General features: G+C 36.1%; 1 long non-coding RNA gene across 1 annotated transcript; it reads left to right on the top strand.

The window, feature by feature from the left end:
- The first annotated feature begins 594 nt into the window (after window positions 1-594).
- LOC127933224 (uncharacterized) lies at window positions 595-1,711 on the top strand. The gene is made up of 2 exons (XR_008147466.1): window positions 595-671; window positions 1,373-1,711. It is a non-coding gene; the product is annotated as an uncharacterized LOC127933224 (long non-coding RNA).
- Window positions 1,712-3,363: the final 1,652 nt, after the last annotated feature.

A 3,363-nucleotide genomic window follows, 5' to 3' on the forward strand; every position in this document is an offset into this window, starting at 1 on the left:
TTTATTTTTACTAAGACTAAAATAATGTGTGTTTTTTTAGATGTTGCAATCCAGAGACAAGATAACTTCATTCTTTTGAGACTGGTGTAAGTTAAATTATTATTACTTTTTTTTTTTTAGAAAATTAATGTTTCTGTTGTGTCCTGCCTGTTAACTTCACATTTTGATGCAAAAACAGTGTGATTGTATATATGTATGTATGTATATGTTAATATTTTATTGAAACCATTGATGTCCCTCTTTGCAGAACTCAAACTAACTGGAGTTAAGGACACACAAGTCTGCTTGTGTGAGGAGGTGGTTTTCTCAGCTTCTTCTGAAGAGAGGGAAAGATCGTTTAAGGCAAGTAAACTTCATAATTTCATGTTATCAGTTGTTGTTTTTTTACTAAGAGTAAAATAATGTTTGTTTTTTGTTTTTGTAGACGTTAAAAGCAAGAGACATGGGAGAGCATCATTCCTTTGAGATTTTATGTAAGTTATTTTTAGAAAATACATTTTTCTGTTGTCTCCTGCCGGTTTACTTCACATTTTGATGCAACAACAGTGTGATTACGTGCTCATTTCATTAAGACCATTGATGTCTGTGTTTTTTATTGCAGAAATCAAACCAAGTTTGGAGTTGTCCTGTCTGATTTGGAGAGTCATTATTCTTGGTCTTCGCTCTTAGAGGTAAAGTTCACACAAAAAATCATTTACTTGCCCTCAAGTCATTCCAAACCTATAAGATTTTGTCTGTCTTTACAACATAAATTAATATATTTTTAGTTTTCTCATAATATTTGTTAATCCATTTATAGTTTAGATAATCAGTATTTTCAAGTTTCATAAATATAGAGTTATTGTAGAAGTAAATTCTGATATTTATATATGAATACATCTTAAATTATATGATAGCAAACATGTATGTTCAAAATAAAATCCTGGTCTCCCAGACCAGCAATGGAGGACACAAAAAGAGAATATTAAATATATTCATACGTTTTCCAAAAAATTAGCAGATTTTTTATGAGTCTGGAAAAACATGAGGAGAGTAAATTATAAACATTTTAATTATTTGGTGAACTAACGGTTTGAAGAGCAGCCCTCCATGTACGTGAATATTGTGAGGTATGTGAATGTCATGTCTGTTTTAATGTTTCAGTAAAGAAGCTTTCTGAAAGCAATATTTATTCAAACAATATCACCTGCCCTCACACTAGTGCTGCCATTATAGCATTCTGGAGCACTGTGGTGGACTGAGACATTAAACAACCGCACAAAATGTTGAAACTTTAAAACTGATTATTTACCTATCCTTACGGATGTGAATACACCTCTGAAAATGGATGGTTTAATTAAATGTTTAATTTTTTCAAATGTGTTTCTCTTAGGCCACTGATGAAGAACAGGCGGTGACTGGGATGAATGCTGGTCAGAGAGGAGAATCTTCTTTCCCCTAAACTGATGCAGCACTGGTTTTAAAGGAGGACGCTGCCCTGGATGATGTAGAAGATGTCACATGCTGTGCTGATGGGGTTTCTTCATGATTACATCAGTTATGCTAAAGAGATCATGAAAATTGACTGTGATGCATGATCTGTATTCATGGACTATGAAACAAACTGTAAGTGTATAATTTGTTAAAAAAAAAAAAAAAGTTAAATGCTTTTTCTGTGTTGTTTAGTAGAAGAGTTTACACTCTGTCATTCATACACCTGCTCACATTCTTTCACACACACACACACACACACACACATGCGTCTGTTAAATGTTATAATATCAAAGTTAATGTTGTGATTTATGTGAACTGTCATGCCAGAATAGTTGGAAAAAAACCTAACTAATTGTAAATGTATTGTATGTGTTTTCGTATATTTTTATACAATATATACAATTGAACAAAGTCCAATTTGAACTTAAGTTATATTCATCAAATGTTCAATGCTTTGTTTATGAACTCTGTAGCTGTTAATGCCATCCTTTTCTGCATTTCTTCTAACATGTTACTTTTTGACTTTTCTCTTGTTTTTAATAAATATTTTCCTTTTGGTCATTATTATTTGTGTGTAAAAGTGATATTTAAAATGAACAACATTTGTAGGTTTAATGCCTAGCTCAATTTGGGTTAATTTTAACGTAGAAATGCATTGTTTCCCCACATGGCTGCACTCTGCGAGTTTATTTTCTGCCAGCAGGAGGCGCTAAGAGCGGGAGAGGTAGGTTTCTCCGGTAACGGCTGCAGAGTGGTACTGAGCTCACAAACGCTGCCTTATCAAGCACATGCGAAATGATATCGAACATTTTCTAAATACAGTAGTTTTCCTTCTGAAATACAGTGATAAAAAACACCCGCTCTGGTTTTTGAAACCCTGCAATATAGTCATTTTAAACTATAAAAAAGGCAACCCAGCAGGCTGGGTTAAATATGATAACCCAACTGGTTGGGTTAAAACAACCCAGCGCTGGGTTCTTCCCTTTTTGACCCAGCGCTGGGTTGTCAAAATAACCCAAATTGGGTTGTTTTCAACCCAGCAGTTTTTAGAGTGTATGAAGATTTTCCCTCATGTCTTTGTGCTGCAAGGGAACGATGCTGGAGATCAGAACCGTCTCCATCCTGACAATTTCCAGGCAATTATAAACTGGCTTCATCAAATGTAGAGCCGTTCACCCTCGTGCTTCATTGACCGCTCTCTGCGCGGCGGCACCCATCGACTGAGCCGCTCATGTGAAGCTCTCAGAACAATAGACCATCAGCCGTCCTCTCTCAAACAACTACAAAGAGATGATTTAGGTTAATTAAATCCAGTCTGATTGTCGGGGCTGAGCACCATTTGAAATGCCCCGTTTCATAGAAATTGAATTAAATCTGGTCCTGTCGGAAAGCTGCGTCAACATTTTTGTTATATTGAATGTTACAGCACTTACTGTGATGTTTCTGAGAACACTTTACATTTACAATCATGCATTTGGCAGACACTTTTATCCAGAGCAACTTATGTTGCATTTGAAGGAATGCTTATTTTAGTTAAAGGGGGGGGGGTGGAATGCTATTTCATGCATACTGAGTTTTTTACACTGTTAAAGAGTTGGATTCCCATGCTAAACATGGACAAAGTTTCAAAAATTAAGTTGTACGTTTGAAGGAGTATTTCTGTTACAAAAATACTCCTTCCGGTTTGTCTCAAGTTTCGGAAAGTTTTTTTCGAGTATGGCTCTGTGTGACGTTAGATGGAGCGGAATTTCCTTATATGGGTCCTGAGGCACTTCTGCCGGAAGAGCGCGCTCCCGTATAGCAGAGCACTGAGAGCACAACAGACTTCACTGATCAGAGCGAGAGCGTCGCCAAATGTCACAAAAGAAGTGTGTTTTTGGTTGCCAGGGC

Source organism: Carassius gibelio, chromosome A17, assembly GCF_023724105.1.
Source record: "Carassius gibelio isolate Cgi1373 ecotype wild population from Czech Republic chromosome A17, carGib1.2-hapl.c, whole genome shotgun sequence".
Lineage (NCBI taxonomy): Eukaryota > Metazoa > Chordata > Actinopteri > Cypriniformes > Cyprinidae > Carassius > Carassius gibelio.